The sequence below is a fragment of the Pseudophryne corroboree genome, chromosome 4, assembly GCF_028390025.1.
Source record: "Pseudophryne corroboree isolate aPseCor3 chromosome 4, aPseCor3.hap2, whole genome shotgun sequence".
Taxonomy (NCBI): domain Eukaryota; kingdom Metazoa; phylum Chordata; class Amphibia; order Anura; family Myobatrachidae; genus Pseudophryne; species Pseudophryne corroboree.
In genome coordinates, this window is record NC_086447.1 from 636,412,135 (window position 1) to 636,429,564 (window position 17,430).

At 46.9% G+C, this 17,430-nt stretch overlaps 1 protein-coding gene and 1 long non-coding RNA gene across 4 annotated transcripts in view; one reads left to right on the plus strand and one right to left on the minus strand.

Moving 5' to 3' along the window:
• Positions 1–8,722, plus strand: part of LOC134910078 (uncharacterized) — a 92,044-nt gene extending 83,322 nt beyond the window's left edge. The window contains exon 3 of the long non-coding RNA XR_010176109.1: positions 8,509–8,722. This is a non-coding gene — a long non-coding RNA (uncharacterized LOC134910078). The remainder of the gene's footprint in view (positions 1–8,508) is intronic.
• SCAF8 (SR-related CTD associated factor 8) overlaps positions 1–17,430 on the minus strand; it is a 766,315-nt gene that overhangs the window by 141,429 nt on the left and 607,456 nt on the right. The window lies entirely within an intron of this gene.

A 17,430-nucleotide genomic window follows, 5' to 3' on the forward strand; every position in this document is an offset into this window, starting at 1 on the left:
TTTTAGCAGGGCGCCGCGCCCTGCCCGTTTTTTAGCAGGCAAAATCCGCCCTGTCCCTTTTGCGGCGCCCTGCTAGAACAGCCGCCCGCTTCCTACCCTCCCGGCGTGTATAGATGCCGTGCGCATGCGCGCGGCATCCATTCACGCATTGGGAGAGGGCTGGGGGAAGCCCAGCACCGACGGAGGTGCTGGGCACGCCCCCAACAGTGACGTCGCCGGCCACAGACGCTCTCTATAGTAGCGTCTGTGGGCCGCCCCGCCCCTAAAATGACGTAGGCGTGGCCACACCCGCTAATTTGCGTGGCCGCGCGCGTGGCGACGTGCCCCCGGAGTCCGGCGCCCTGCCCCTTTTCACTCCTAGAGTGAACACTATATGGCATTATATTGAAATGTGTTTTTTAACAAAAGGTATTGTAACTGAATAACAACAAGCTCTTAAGACTTGTCATTCCCCCTCCACATGAGGCCTGCGCTTTATGTCCCTATTGGGAAAAATAAGATTTTAATTACCTACCGGTAAATGCTTTTCTCGTAGTCTGTAGAGGATACTGGGGTCCACATTAGTACCATAGGGTATAGACAGGTTCACTAGGAGCCTTGGGCACTTTAAGAAATCAATAGTGCACTGGCTCCACCCTCTATGCACCTCCTACCAGACTTAGTCTAGAAACTTTGCCCGAGGAGATGGACATACTTCGAGAGGATAGATAAGATTAGTGGTGAGATTCCGAACCAGTACACACAACAAGAGGAAATCCATGCTAACCAAACATGAAAAAGGAACAACAACAGCTGAACCAACATTACTTAACCAAGTAACAGTGCAAAAAATGAAGCAACGGGCGGGCGCCCAGCATCCTCAACGGACTACGAGAAAAGGATTTACCGGTAGGTAATTAAAATCCTATTTTCTCTAACGACCTAGAGGATACTGGGGCCCACATTAGTACCATGGGGATGTACCAAAGCTCCTAAACCAGGTGGGAGAGTGCTGAGGGTCCTGCAGAACTGACTGACCAAACTGAAGGTCCTCAGAGGCCAAGTACCGAACTTGTAGAATTTAGCAAACGTGTTCGAACCCGACCAGGTAGCCGCCGAGACACCCCAGGGCAACAGCCCAGGAAGAACCCACTGACCAAGTAGAGTGGGCATGTACAGAGTAAGGAGCCGGCAAACTTGCCGTAGAGTAAGCATGCTGGACAGGGAGCCTGATCCAGCGAGCAATTGTCTACTTTATAGCAGGACACCCAATTTTATTGGGATCATATAGAACAGGCATGTCCAAACTGCGGCCCTCCAGCTGTTGTGAAACTACATATCCCAGCATGTCCTGACAGAGTTTTGCTGTCAGAGAATGCTAAAGCTGTGTCAGGGCATGCTGGGATGTGTAGTTTCTCAACAGCTGGGGGGGCCGCAGTTTGGACATGCCTGATATAGAATGAACAGCGAGTTGGATTTTCTGTGACGAGCTGTCCGTTTTACATAGATCTTTAAAACCGGCACGAGATCCAGGGACTTTGAAGTAGAAGAGGTGTCAGTAACCACCGGGACCACGATAGGCTGGTTGATCTGAAACGCAGTCACCACCTTCGGAAGAAATTGCTGACGAGTTCGGAGTTCAGCTCTATCTTTATGAAAAATCAAATAGGGGCTCTTGTGAGACAACGCCCCCAACTCCAACACACGTCTTGCCGAACCCAAGGCCAACAGTGTGATGGTCTTCCACGTCAGAAACTTTACATCAACCACCTGTAAAGGCTCAAACCATTCAGATTGTAGAAATTGCAACACCACGTTGAGATCAAGAACGCTGAACCTCAGGGAGGGAAGCCAACTGTTTTTGGACGTAAATGGACAAGTCCGAAATTTGGACTTTCATAGATCCCGGGCGTAGGACCACCTCCACACCAGACTGCAGAAAAGCAGAAACCGACCCAGCTGAAATACCACCGCAGGAAATTTCTTGTTTTCACACCAAGACACATTTTCTCCAAATCCAGTGGTAATGTTTTGACATTACCCCTTTTCTGGCTTGGATCAATGTAGGAATTACCCTGTCTGGAATCCCTTTCCGGCCCAGAATTTGATGCTCAACCTCCATGTCGTCAAACGTAGCCGCGGTAAGTCTTGACAGATGAATGGCCCCTGTTGCAGAAGATCCTCTCGAAGAGGTAGAGGCCACGGATCCTCCAGAAACATGTTCAAGCCCTCCTTGGCCAATCCAGAGCAATGAGAATTGCTTGAACCTTTTCCTTTTTTATTCTTTTGAGAATTCTTGGGATCAATGGAAGTGGTGGAAACACATACACCATCTGGTAGACCCATGAAGTCACCAGAGCGTCCACCGCCACTGCTTGTGGGTCTCTCGACCTGGAACAATACCTCCTGAGCTTCTTGTTGAGACGAGAGGCCATCATATCGATTTGTCGAATGCCCCACCGATGTGTTACGCACCCGAACACCTCCGGGTGAAGGCCCAGCTCTCCTGGGTGGAGATTGTATCTGCTGAGGAAGTCTGCTTCCCAGCTGTCTACCCCTGGAATGAAGATCGCAGACAATGCCACAGCGTGTCTTTCTGACCAGATGAGAATCCGTGTTACCTCTGACATTGCTGCTATGCTCTTCGTTCCACCCTGTCGGTTTATGTACGTTACCAAAGTCACATTGTCTGACTGAACCTGGATGGCCTGATCTTGAAGATCTGCTGCCTGCAGAAGGGTGTTGCATATGGCTCTTAGTTCCAGAATGTTGATTGGAACAATTATTTCCTGACTTGACCATTTACCTTGGAAGTGTTCCCCCTGGGTGACTGCTCCCCAACCTCTGAGGCTTGTGTCTGTGGTTAGCAGAATCCAATTTTGAATCCCGTACCTTCGGCACTCGGTCAGGTGAGAAGTCTGAAGCCACCACAGAAGAGAAATCCTGGCTCTTGGTGATAGACGAATCCTCTGGTGCATGTGGAGATACGATCCGGACCATTTGTCCAACAGATCCAGCTGGAAGGGCCTTGCGTGGTCCCTTCCATACTGCAGCGCCACGTAAGCGGCTACCATCTTTCCCAGAAGGTGAATGCATAGATGCACCAATATCCGGGTTTTCTTAGAACATCCCGCGCCATCGACTGGATTACCAATGCTTTTTCCAATGGAAGGAATACCTTCTGTGCCTCCGTATCCAGTATCATCCCCAGGAAAGGAAGCCTCTGTGTTGGTTCCAGGGAGATTTTGGTAGGTTCAGAATCCACCCGTGATCCCGGAGTAGTCGAGTTGAGAGGGCAATGTTGTCCAAAACCGCTCCGTGGATGGTGCTTTTATCAGCAGATCGTCCAGGTACGGAATTATGTTCACTCCCCGCTTGCGGAGGAGAAACATCATGTCTGCCATTACCTTGGTGGACACCCACGGTGCCGTGGAGAGGCCAAAAGGCAGAGCCTGGAACTGGTAGTGACAGTCCTATAAGGCAAACCTGAGATAGGCCTGATGAGGTGGCCAGATCGGGATATGAAGGTATGCATCCTTGATATCCAGAGACACCAAGAATTCCCCTTCCTCCAGACTCGAGATCACCGCTCTCAGAGACTCCATCTTGAATTTGCACACCCGTAAATACAGGTTCAACGACTTGAGGTTTAAAATGGGTCTCATCGAACCGTCTGGTTTCGGTACCACAAACAGGTTTGAATAATAACCTCTGTTCTGTAGGTGAGGTGGAACTGGAGCAATGACCTGAGTCTGTACCAGTTTTTGAATTGCATCTTTTAAATTTATACTTGCCTCCTGAGAAGGAAGATTCTGTGAGGTGGGAGTTCCTGAAACTCCAGTCTGTACCCCTGGGCGATGACCTCTTTGACAAAGGGATACTGGCACAATGTCGCCCATATGTGACTGAAATCTCTTAATTGGGCTCCCACCTATCTGTCTTCTAGGCAGTGTGGTCCATCGTCATGCTGAAGGCTTTGAGAGAGCAAAACTGGAGTTCTGTTCCTGTGAACCTGCAGTTGCTTGTTTTCTGGGTTTACCTCTATTGCCTTTGAAGGCTGTAGAAGAACCTTTGGCTTTATTTTTACATTTTGCAGTCCGAAAGGACTGCGGAGTCGGAGCAGAGTAGGACTTCTTAGCTGGGGGAGGGAGGGGGGGGGGAGCTGCAGAAGGAAGATATGTAGACTTACCCGCCATAGCCTTGGATATCCATGTACAGTGATCGCGTTGAGCGAACAAAATTGTGGGTCCCAGGGACCCATTACTTTACAAAATTGGGGTCCTACTCCACTGTTTCTGAGTCCCATCACATAGTATGGGGGAGAAGCAGGGAGAAGTTGGTTAGAGCTGGGAGGTAGAGAAAATTTGGAGTACAGCTGGGGGTAGAGAGAGTAAGGGCAAACAGTGCTGGGGTAGGGAGTGGCTAAGTGCAGACAAAAGCTGGGGCAGTACTGGGGCTAGGGAAGGGGGGGGGGGGTAAGTGCAGCCGGCAGTTGGAATAGTGCTCAGGGGCAAGGAAGGGGCTAGAGGCAGGCAGTGTTGGGGGTAGTGAGGGGCTAAGGGTAGATAGCAGCTGATGTAGTACTAGGGGACAAGGATGGGGTAAAGAGGGGGTTAGGGGCAGGCAGTACTAGGAGTAATAAGGAGTAAAGGGTAGATAAGAGCAGTACTAGGGCAAGTAGCGTTCACTCTAGATTGGGGATAGGGCATGGTGCTGAGAGGGCACCCTTGCTGAAAAGGGGACGTGGCTGAGCGGGGACGGGGCATGGTTGGGGACAGCAACCCTAAGTTCCAGGAAGATGGGCAGCAGAATCACTCAAGTACAATGTCCCAGGTCATCTCCCATAAATTGGTCATTTATCAAGCAGTATTTGCATCTATGTCCCCGAAAAACACCAGTTTTCAAGGGTTAGCCACAAATACTATGTATCTCTGGAATGTATGAAGGAGGGATCAAAGCAGGTACCTGCTGTAATCCCTCCATTGCCGCATGCAGCCGCATCCCCCATAGGTTTCTATGGGGATGCAATGCTGTCCGATGTGTCAATATTGGGAATTCTTTGCATACCCAATATTGGCCCCAGCAGCTACCGCAATCAAAAAGGGCAGTTTTCCATTTTGCAGGGCACGTTTTACCTATGCAAGCCTTAGGTGTGCTCATCCAAAAAGGAGTGTGGCCCAATGACATGCCCCCTTTACCATCACTCTGGGGCTGTGCCGTGCATTTGACCACCCCCTATGCCCCTCTAAATCCACATTCCCCACCATACCACCCTATATGCTTCTCCTAACTCCGAACAGTTTTACCAGTTCTCAAGCCTTCACTACCTTACATGCTCTCATGTGTACAGTTGCAAATAAAACTTGGAGCCAGGGTAAAGGTGGGTACACACTGGTAGATATATCTGTGGTCAATTTATCGGCAGATATATCTATGGACGGATTAGGCAGTGTGTTGAGCATACACACTGCACGATCCGTCGGGGACTGACGTCATGAACTGGGCGGGCGTGTACATACGCCCGCCCAGTTCAGCTGTCAATCACCGCCGGCTGCCGCAGCATGTGTACAGGCGGTCGGCCGACCGGCCGTACACAAACAGCGATGCGCCAATATATCGGTAGATATATTGGCCGTCGGCTGTGCTGCGAGGATGATACGATATGTCTGTGAACGATGGAGTTCACAGACGTATCGCCCGTACACACTGGCCGACGGACCCGCAATATATCGGCCGTTCAAGAGAATGGCCTATATATCGGCAGTGTGTACCCACCATAAGTGACTTTATGAACTTGTCTTGCATTACTGTATATTTTATAGCGATAGTTGTCATGACAAATTGGAAAATAGCAGAAGTAACATGCACCCCTACCTGCTCTGGACATTATGCAGTGGTGCTGCTGGCCATTGTTTATAGGGATGTGGTTATGTATAGTACTGTTTTTACTCCTTTTTGTCTCTAATGGAGGGCTTCCTATGGGAGTCATTTTTGTTCATACCTGGCCCATGCAGGGCAGGGAAGTTCCTTTGGAAGAGATGGTGGGCTCTGGAGCTGGTAGTGGGTCACACAGGTCATGTCATGCAACTGCTCTCGAGGCAAATTAGGAACAGCAACAGCCCACCTCCTCCTCAACCATCTCTATCACTCATGCTGCTGCTTAGGGTCCCCGGAGCCTGTCTGCTTGCGCAGGATGACACTAAGTACAGAGGCGGGAGTCACATGGTCCTGGGTCTCCGGAGTCTGTGCATGGAGCTCAGCCCCCCCATCTGACCCCCGTGAGTACAGGCTGCAGTGCCGGCTTGTGGGGGCAGCAGGACCGCTCCAGCAATAATAAGTAGGACTAAACATCCGGCACTCGCACAGCGGGCAGGGCGCATATCGGAATGTAAAAAATAGCCAGGGCGTTGCACCCTGCTAAAACGCTGGACACCTCACACACTCCACGCCTGACCAGCACCGCTGACACCCGCCAGAACATGAACAAGAGGCGGCAGGGATCACATCACACTGCACATAGAGTGGGCCACGCATTACTGATCAGTGTGTAGCACACCCTGACCCCGTCCCCAATCACTCCCTGTCTGTCGGCGGCGCCTTTAGCATCTAGAGACTGGGACACAGCACCAGTGGAGGCCGAGGGTGATATGAACATTGGCGCTGTTCCTCGGTTCGGGGGGGGGGGCTGTGTAATCTCCACTGGACACGCTTCACTGGGATTGGCTATGATTGATGTCTCCCTTGCCCGGCTGGCTCCTCCTCCACTTTTATAGTCTCCTCTGCAGCCGGGCAAGGGAGACTTCAATCATTAAGCCGGTAGCCAATCCCAGTGAAGCGCGTCCCCTGGGACCCACCCATTCTGAAAGTGTGAGTCCCTGATCCTCAATATCGGGTAAAAGACGCGCTATAGCGCGTATTTGCGAACACTGATGTATCCAGTTCATCTCCAAACAGGGCCTCACCTGTGAAAGGTAGGCTTTCCACACCTTTTCTGGAATCCGCATTCCGCCGTCCACTGACGTAGCCATAGGCCCCTGCATGCTGACACTGCTATGGCCGTGGTGCGTGCATTGAGCAATCCAATTTCTTTTATGGCATCCACCATAAAATTTGCAGAGTCCTGTATATACTGTAGGAATAAAATCATCTCACCTCTGGGTAAGGAATCTAACCCCTCAATTAGGTTACCGGACCATTTTGCAATGGCACAAGTGATCCAAAGCACAAGCAATAGTGGGCCTCTGCGCCACCCACGCAGCAGTGTACAGAGATTTGAGAGTGGACTCAATCTTGCAGTCTGCCGCGTCCTTTAAGGAGGCTGCCCCTGGGACAGATAAGACTATCTTATGTGACAACCTAGATACCGATGCATCAACAATTGGTGGGTTTTCCCATTTTTTCCTATCATCCTGAGGAAAAGGGAAGGATGTCAGCAACCTTTTAGGGATCTGAAACTTCTTGTCAGGATTAGTCCAAGTTTCTTCAAATAGGGAATTTAATTCCTTAGATGCAAGGAAAGTAGCAGAGGATTTCTTTTTTACATTAAAATAAGATTCCTCCTCATCCTCTGTCGCTTTGTCACGAATGTGCAGGAAATCTCTAATAGCTTCTATCAGGGCCTGTATTCCCTGTGACAAAGCTGCATCCTCCCATCCCGAGTCCACTTCACCCTCCTCAACGTCTGATACATCATCATCATCAGTATCAGTCTTCAGGATTTGTGCCAGTGTACGCTTTTGTGGACAAATGGCAGGGGTATGAGATGCTGGAATGGCCACTGAATCTCTCTCTATTCATCAGGTCATCTACAGATTGTCTTAAGTATTGTGTCTCCTTCTCATATTGGGATAATTTATTTGAAATATTTGAGATCATCCCTTTCAATGAATCCAACCATACTGGTTCGGACCCACTAGCCTGAGAATGTGTACTATCCTGAGTACACTGTAGTGATCCTCCTGAGTGAGAAAAACACTCTGCCGTGCATGAAACACACTCCCTTAACATATTAAAATGTGAAAGGACACATACACACACACACACATAAAAAAATAGGTTAAGAGCACAGTTAACCCACACAGAGCCCCCTAGGGAGACCCTAAGTCCCACGAAGCAAACATGCCAAACAGCCCTGTCTGAAAATAACAAACAGAAAAAATAAATTTAGAAAACTCCCCTAAGCGCGACCGGCTCCTCCGGGCACATTTTCTAAACTGAGTCTGGTAGGAGAGGCATAGAGGGAGGAGCCAGTGCACACTATTGATTTCTTAAAGTGCCCAAGGCTCCTAGTGGACCCATCTATACCCCATGGTACTAATGTGGACCCCAGTATCCTCTAGGACATTAGAGAAATGGGTGGAGCGGGGGCGCCAATTCTCTCTCTCTGGCACAGGGCACCAAATCGTCTCGTAACAGCTCTGGCAATAGGGTGAGTAAAGGACGGGGGGGAGAAAGGCAACAGGGATGGGTATGTACCAAAACTGTATGCTGGAATGTCAGTATATACAGTAAAAAACTTGTGTCTTTCAGTTTCCCTTTGTCACCACAAAGTAGGATATTATGGAGTCCTTGAAATAAGTCCAGATGAGGGGGATCCGACTGTTTTCATGCTATTGGCTGATATCCTCTGGCGTATTCAGAGAAGTACGGATTCACTTGTTTTATTGTACGTATGATTTCATTGTGTGCATCGTACTCCATTTATGTACCTAAAAAGGATTACACTGTGTTTCTTTTATGTCTTTTTCTCTGTGTTAGTTAAGAAAATTAAAAGAACTTGTCTGTGGAGCTGTTTGATTATTTCATCAGATAAACTGTAATTATATTGTCTTTTGGTACATAGAAAAGTTTTATACTTTTTCATCACATTTGGCAGCATATTGAAATTACTGCACTAGGAGGCTTTGTTTTATTTTACATAATTGTAAATCTCAGTGTGATTCGCACAGGGCTGAGACTGAATGGCTAATTAAGATTCAATTACAGTATTTTTGTGTACACTGTTGACCTAGCACCACATTTTTTTCTTACTGGTTTATGAAAGAGAAAAAGATGGTGCACATTTGAAGTATGTCAAACACTAAAGGGTCTATTTAAGAAGCAGTGAAAAGTGTGGAGAAGTGAGCCTGTGGAGAAGTTGCCCATGGCAACCAATCAGAAGTTCCGTACAATCGTATAGTATGCAAATTATAAATGTTAGTTCAATGCTGATTAGTTGCCATGGGCAACTTCTCCACTGGCTCACTTCTACACACATTTCACTGCTTCATGAATAGACCCCAAAGATCTGTAATAGAAATACTGTAATGGAAATAAAAACATGCACCCCAAAATAAAAATACATTCACATGTAAATGTATTTTACAAGTGACCACAGAGAAAACATGTTCCAGAAGATGTTTCAGTTAGCAGCACTACAAAACTAGTTCTAACAATATGAACTCCACTGCGCCTGCATTCCCTTTCTCATTTCCATCAAGTTTATTGATCACATAGACTTCATTCTCCTCTGTCACAAGAGGGCCTGATGCCAGTTGGAAGCAATTTTCCAGCACAGGGGTGCTCAACATGCGGCCCTCCCCTGTTGTGTCACAACACATACTTGCATGCTCTGTCACAGTTGTAGTATTCCCTAATAGCAAAACTGTGACAGGGCATGCTGAAATCTGCAGTTCCACATCAGGTGAAGCCCCCCTCTAGAATGTCATTGTATGCACTAAGATTTTTCTTCACTGGAAAGAATGACCCAAAGCCATTAAAACCAATGAATATTGTTATCCCTCCTCTACCAAACTTCAATTGGTAGTACACATTTTTCAGTATCTGCCAAATTTAGACTTACAGTAGACTCTATAAAAATCTGAATAATACATTTACATGCCCAACTGAAATGTATGGTTGGGCATGTTAGATAGCCCACTACAGCAAGTATATTCCTGGAATGTAAAACACATTATAAAGCTTGCGCATTGTTAATAATTATCAGGAACAACAAAGACAGGTCTACACCTGATAAGGGTTAGCAACTCCACACAGCCTTTATTGTTTTATAATTTTTCAACTTTACTATTTTGATTTATTTTGCTGTATTTTAATGTATTTCCACTTACAACTGAGTGGTTATTAATACGAATACATAAAGTTATGTTTTATATGTTCAACTAAAAAGATAACTGTGCACTCTATTAAAATACCACTTTCTCCATTTTCATGTTATCGCTCCCCTACTAACTTCAATTTGCTGTATGCATTTACTGTAAGTAGTACACATCTCTCTGGTATCTACCAAACCTAGACTTTTTTGTCATACTGCCAGATGGTGCAGCATGATTTGTAAATGCATAAAACACATTTCCATTGCTCCACAGTCCAGCGGAGGTGTGCTTTACACTTCAGCTAATGTTTGCAGCTGCATATCCTGATCTGAGGTGTGTGTGAGGCTGCACGACTGTAGAAACTATTTATTAACATTTGATTATTTAGCGCAGGAGCTTTCTAGAAATCGAAACCATGAAGCCCCCGATGAACAAATCTTGTCCTGATATTGCTTCCAGATGCAGTTTAGAACTTGTGTGTGAGCGTGGCAACCAATGGGGTACAATTAATATGTGCTATATGCTTTAGCACACAATCTTGTTCTGTGACTTCCTTGTCGACTAACGCTTCATGGCTCAGCTGCTCTTAGATATTTCCAGTACACAATATCTGCATTAGTGTTGCCTAGGACAGCTCTGTCTTGTGTCTATCATTACTTGCCTACTCTACTGGAATGGCTGGGAGGCTTCCGAAATCCAGGTAGCACTCCAGGCCCCCCGGGGGGCGTGGGCAAGCCTCTCGTTCAGGCCGTCAGCTGTCTGCACCCCACCACAGCCACACACAAGTTCCCGCAGACTGGGGGGCAGCGGATGTGATTCGCAGTGAATGGCATCATCGTGGCCTCGCCTCCTGCCTCACAATGGTATATATTCATACTGCAAATTTCCAAACATGTCAGAATTGCTCTATTGGATTACAACATAGGCCCTCATTCCGAGTTGTTCGCTCGCTAGCTGCTTAAGGCAGCATTGCACACGCTAGGCCGCCGCCCTCTGGGAGTGTATCTTAGCTTAGCAGAATAGCGAACGAAAGATTAGCAGAACTGCTAATAAATATTTTCAAGCAGTTTCTGAGTTGCTCCAGACTTACTCACAGATTGCGATCAGCTCAGTCCGTTTAGTTCCTGGTTTGACGTCAGAAACACGCCCTGCGTTCGGCCAGCCACTCCCCCGTTTCTCCAGACACTCCCGCGTTTTTTGGCACACTCACGGAAAACACTCAGTTACCTCCCAGAAACGCCCCTTATCTGTCAATCATTCACCGATCAGCAGTGCGACTGAAAAGCGCTGCAGGATCCACAGCAAAACTGCTAAGTTTTTAGTTAAATAACTAAGCGCATGCGCCCTGCGTGCCTTGCGCATGCGCAATTAGCAACAAGTCGCAGCATAGCGAAAACCGGCAACGAGCGAACAACTCGGAATGACCCCCATAGTGACTGCGGAGGACATTGGAGTACACTGAACTCAATCTCATTTTTGTGGAACCAGTTTGAGATTTTGTGATGCAGAACATTATCCTGATGGAAGAAGCCATTAGAAGAGTAGATTATGGCAATAAAAGGAGACACGTGGCCAGCAAGAATACTCATGTAGGCTGTAGAATTTAATTAATGTTCAATTTGTAATAAGGGGCCTAATATGTAAATAAGAGTTTTATGGGGGATGGAGATGGCATAAGAATAAGAAGGTAACAGAAAAACAGGAGTGGTAAGAGTGTTTGCAGGGGAGGGCGCACTATATATATGCATAGACACTGATGGGTATATTTACTAAAGTGCGGGTTATTAGAAGTAGAGATGTTGCCCATAGCAAACAATCAGATTTTACTGATTTATCTAGCACCTTCTGGAAGATAATAGCTAGAATTAGATTGGTTGCTATGGGCAACATCTCCTCTTCTAAAAACACACACACTAGTAAATATACCCCACAGTGACCACTTTATTAGGTACACATGCTCGTTAATGTAAATATCTAATCAGCCTTCCTTTTTCAATGATATAGTTGGTGTTGGGAAATATTCTCTTATTCATTGCGTTACATCATGTGGGCGACGTCGCTGCCCCTCTCAGCAGTTCAGGAGGACAGCCCAGATCCAGGAAGTTAGCCTAGCCCAACGCTCCAGGAGTCTGGGAGGTTTCCCAATATTCAAATCCACTGCACTTGGCCCCTTGAACTTCTCCTTCAGGAAATCACGGAAGAACCAAAAAGTATGGTAATCAGATGTTCAAGCAACTAGTTTATGAAAATTAAAGACATATTACCAGAAAATTGGTAATAATCTATAATTGACAAGTAATGGCTTTTAGAATGGGAACAATTATTGACAATAGCTGTAGAAAGGTATGTATTTTTAAAATAATTAAATTCACTTCTTGTTAGCCATTCACATTTGTCCAAGCAATGAAACAATATACCTGTATTTTTTTATAATTATAATTTATTTGTTTTACTACAGACATAATTATACATTAGGAAAAACTAGGGTGCTAAGAATTATGGTGATAATGATGGGAGAAAATGGGCTTGTGACCAATCCTCTACCTCAGCTGAGCTATACTACAAGCTAGGTAAAGTGACTGAGTGGACCAATAGCTTTCCAGCAGTAACCATATTCCTAGTGTCTGCACACAGCTTGGAGGGTCTGAATGGTCACATACTGTAACCCAACAGTCCGCATACAGGGTTAACAAGAAACATCATCATCAGGGCCTGATTACTTTTGGTTACCCAGCAGTATTATACCTGAGCTGTCAGACAACAAATGGAACTATTCCAAGAAACACTTTCAATTGTCTCTATTCCATCATAAATTAAAAAACCCAAACCGAATAGGTGGCAAGTTCAGTTCCCTGAAGTTTCTGATTCATCTATGTTGCTTGCAACAACACATGCTTACAAACTGTAATAGAAAGCATGTATAAATAAATTATTCTCAAATTGTTTAATGGGGTGGATCTTCTATGATCTAAAAAAATACAGCGCTAACCCAATATCACTAAAAATAGTTTTAATTACTGTGTAATAACATAAAAAATAATAAAGGAAAACAAATAAATAAATGAATCAATCGTTAAAAATAGTCAAATGACCATATAACAGTTGTTGGACTTATAATATACTCAGTGGCGGAACCAGCGAGCGGTGGGCCCATGTGCGACAAAATGGCTTGGGCCATCCCATCCAAGTCCACCCCCTCACCCCTGGAGAGGATCTGGTGAGGGGAACCTGCTCAGGGAAGTGGATACCTAGCAACAGTGTCGTAACTAGACATTTTAGCACTGTGTGCAAGAAACGGCATTGGAGCCCCACCCCTGCATGCAAAACAGGGGCAGTGCGCGCGTAGGCGCGCGCAAAAATACATAGTGGCGTGGCTTCGTGGGGAAGGGGTGTGGCCACAAAATAATACCAATTCATAAAACGGTGCACAGTAGTCTCCATTATTCAAATTACGCCGCACAGTAGCACAGTACACCAGGTAGAGACCCTTTTACACCTTACGGCGGACAGATTCCTCTTTTTACACATTACAGCAGACAGCGTCCCCTTTTTACACATTACGGCAGACAGCGTCCCCCTTTTTTACACATAACGGCAGACAGCGTGCCCTTTTTACACATAACGGCAGACAGCGTCCCCTTTTTACACATAACGGCAGACAGCGTGCCCTTGTTACACATAGCGGCAGACAGCGTACACTTTTTTCACATAGCGGCAGACAGCGTGCCCTTGTTAAACATATCGGCAGACAGCGTACACTTTTTTCACATAACGGCAGACAGCGTGCCCTTGTTACACATTACGGCAGGCAGATTCCCCCTTTTTACACATTGCGGCAGACAGCGTGTCCTTGTTACACATAACGGCAGGCAGATTCCCCCTTTTTACACATTGCGGCAAGCAGATTCCCCCTTTTTACACATTGCGGCAGGCAGATTCCCCCTTTTTACACATTGCGGCAAGCAGATTCCCCCTTTTTACACATTGCGGCAGGCAGATTCCCCCTTTTTACACATTGCGGCAAGCAGATTCCCCCTTTTTACACATTGCGGCAGGCAGATTCCCCATTTTTACACATAGCGGCAGGCAGATTCCCCATTTTTACACATTGCGGCAGGCAGATTCACCCTTTTTACACATTGCGGCAGGCAGATTCCCCATTTTTACACATAGCGGCAGGCAGATTCCCCGTTTTTACACATTACGGCAGGCAGATTCCCCCTTTTTACACATTGCGGCAGACAGCGTGTCCTTGTTACACATAGCGGCAGACAGCGTACACTTTTTTCACATAACGGCAGACAGCGTGCCCTTGTTAAACATAGCGGCAGACAGCGTACACTTTTTTCACATAACGGCAGACAGCGTGCCCTTGTTACACATTACGGCAGGCAGATTCCCCCTTTTTACACATTGCGGCAGACAGCGTGTCCTTGTTACACATAGCGGCAGGCAGATTCCCCCTTTTTACACATTGCGGCAGACAGCGTGTCCTTGTTACACATAGCGGCAGGCAGATTCCCCCTTTTTACACATTGCGGCAAGCAGATTCCCCCTTTTTACACATTGCGGCAGGCAGATTCCCCATTTTTACACATAGCGGCAGGCAGATTCCCCATTTTTACACATTGCGGCAGGCAGATTCACCCTTTTTACACATTGCGGCAGGCAGATTCCCCATTTTTACACATTGCGGCAGGCAGATTCACCCTTTTTACACATTGCGGCAGGCAGATTCCCCGTTTTTACACATTACGGCAGGCAGATTCCCCCTTTTTACACATTGCGGCAGACAGCGTGTCCTTGTTACACATAGCGGCAGACAGCGTACACTTTTTTCACATAACGGCAGACAGCGTGCCCTTGTTAAACATAGCGGCAGACAGCGTACACTTTTTTTCACATAACGGCAGACAGCGTGCCCTTGTTACACATTACGGCAGGCAGATTCCCCCTTTTTACACATTGCGGCAGACAGCGTGTCCTTGTTACACATAGCGGCAGGCAGATTCCCCCTTTTTACACATTGCGGCAAGCAGATTCCCCCTTTTTACACATTGCGGCAGGCAGATTCCCCATTTTTACACATAGCGGCAGGCAGATTCCCCATTTTTACACATTGCGGCAGGCAGATTCACCCTTTTTACACATTGCGGCAGGCAGATTCCCCATTTTTACACATTGCGGCAGGCAGATTCACCCTTTTTACACATTGCGGCAGGCAGATTCCCCGTTTTTACACATTACGGCAGGCAGATTCCCCCTTTTTACACATTGCGGCAGACAGCGTGTCCTTGTTACACATAGCGGCAGACAGCGTACACTTTTTTCACATAACGGCAGACAGCGTGCCCTTGTTAAACATAGCGGCAGACAGCGTACACTTTTTTCACATAACGGCAGACAGCGTGCCCTTGTTACACATTACGGCAGGCAGATTCCCCATTTTTACACATAGCGGCAGGCAGATTCCCCATTTTTACACATAGCGGCAGGCAGATTCCCCGTTTTTACACATTACGACAGGCAGATTCCCCATTTTTACACATAGCGGCAGGCAGATTCCCCATTTTTACACATAGCGGCAGGCAGATTCCCAATTTTTACACATTGCGGCAGGCAGATTCCCCCTTTTTACACATTGCGGCAGGCATATTCCCCATTTTTACACATAGCGGCAGGCAGATTCCCCGTTTTTACACATTACGGCAGGTAGATTCCCCATTTTTACACATAGCGGCAGGCAGATTCCCCATTTTTACACATTGCGGCAGGCAGATTCCCCTTTTTACACATTGCGGCAGGCAGATTCCCCTTTTTACACATTGCGGCAGGCAGATTCCCCATTTTTACACATTGCGGCAGGCAGATTCCCCTTTTTACACATTGCGGCAGGCAGATTCCCCATTTTTACACATAACGGCAGGCAGATTCCCCGTTTTTACACATTACGGCAGGCAGATTCCCCGTTTTTACACATTACGGCAGGCAGATTCCCCGTTTTTACACATTGCGGCAGGCAGATTCCCCGTTTTTACACCTTGCGGCACACAGTCCCCCTTTTTTGTAGGAAAGAAAGAAAAAGAGAAAGAGGAAAGACAGAAAGAAGAATTATACTTACCCTCTCCGCTGGCTCAGGCTCCTTGGTACAGCGTCAGACGATTCCCGGGCAGTAGAGAATGAGGAGGAGGGAGGTGGAGGAGGGTGCCGCAGCAGCGCTGTCATTGGTGGAGGCGCTGCTGCCCCTCTGCTTCACTATAGGCTGTTCTCGGAAGACAGCCTATAGTGAAGCAGAGGGGCAGCAGCGCCTCCACCAGTAACAAAGCGCTGCTGCGGCTCCCTCCTCCACCTCCCTCCTTCCCCCGTCCGTGCCGCTGCTCCTCTCCTCTGTGGGCGGCTGTGCGCTGCGGGCAGCGGTTGCCCGCAGCGCACAGCGGCTGGTAATGAGTCAATTTGACTCATTACATGCTTGGGCCCCTGGACAGAGGCGGGCCCCAGTGCAACGCACTGCTTGCACTGGCGGTAGTTCCGCCTCTGAATGTACTCCACAAAGGAAACTCCATCTAAAAGCAATAGTCCATGTACCTTAGGTACTATTGCTCCAGACTGTTGGACATCTCCTTGGGCACCCACATTGTTGGACCAATTTCCTGGACGACCGAACCGACTTGACTAATGTGAACCAGGATCCATTCGTCACCACATTCAGCACTATATGGGTCATATTCAATAGGATTCCTTCTAACGAAACACAGCCTACAGGACAACCCAACTGCCATCCTACTGACTGTGAACCAGAATCCAATCAATCTATTTCACCCTATAGAAGACCCTCTTTTTGGATCCCTACACTGGAACACAGGATCGGTAAAGTGTCACACAAATTAGTCCTTGCTATTTGACATAACCATCACTTTCCTAATATATGACATGGACAATTGCTTTTAGATGGAGTTGCCTTTGTGGAGTACATTATAAGTCCAACAACTGGTATATGGTTAATTGACTATTTTTAACTATTGATTCATTTATTTGTTTTCCTTTATTAGTTGTTATTACACAGTAATTAAACAAAACTATTTTTAGTGATATTTAGCGCTGTATCTTTTTATATTGTTGTTCCTTCTTGCTTAAGGAGAGTGACTTTCTCCTAGTGTTACAGCTGCTTAGGAAAACCACTCTTTTAAGTGCCTGAACTTTATATACTTGATATATAATACACCTTTTACCTCTTCTATAATCTAATCTATTGCCAATGAATCTCCCAAATGAAAATCAATAATACCCTACAGATGTGTCCTTATACATCTTGCCTCAATACGCCATGCAGCAGCAGATGCGTGGCGTGAGTCAGCCG